At 58.4% G+C, this 245-nt stretch overlaps 1 pseudogene; it reads left to right on the forward strand.

Annotated features, from left to right (window-relative positions):
• The window catches only part of LOC119594555, a 22,937-nt pseudogene that overhangs the window by 20,740 nt on the left and 1,952 nt on the right, over positions 1-245 (forward strand).

The following is a 245-nucleotide window of genomic DNA, read 5'->3' on the forward strand; positions in this document are numbered from 1 at the left end:
GACTGGACAGCATCATCAGCAACTTCGATGACGTCATACTAACGGATTCTGCGTCTCCCTCAGAGCAACAAGCCGCTGATGGAGAAGAAGCGACGCCAGAGGATCAACCGCTGCCTCAACGACCTCAAGACGCTGGTGCTGGAGGCCCTCAAGAAGGATGTGAGTAGGACGCGGCTTATGCGCTGCTGTTGGCGTCCGGCGCGTCTGAGTGTGGGAATGGCTGGCTTTGCGGGGCGCTTGCTTGA

This window comes from Penaeus monodon, chromosome 34 (genome assembly GCF_015228065.2).
Source record: "Penaeus monodon isolate SGIC_2016 chromosome 34, NSTDA_Pmon_1, whole genome shotgun sequence".
In the NCBI taxonomy this organism is placed as follows: Eukaryota; Metazoa; Arthropoda; class Malacostraca; order Decapoda; family Penaeidae; genus Penaeus; species Penaeus monodon.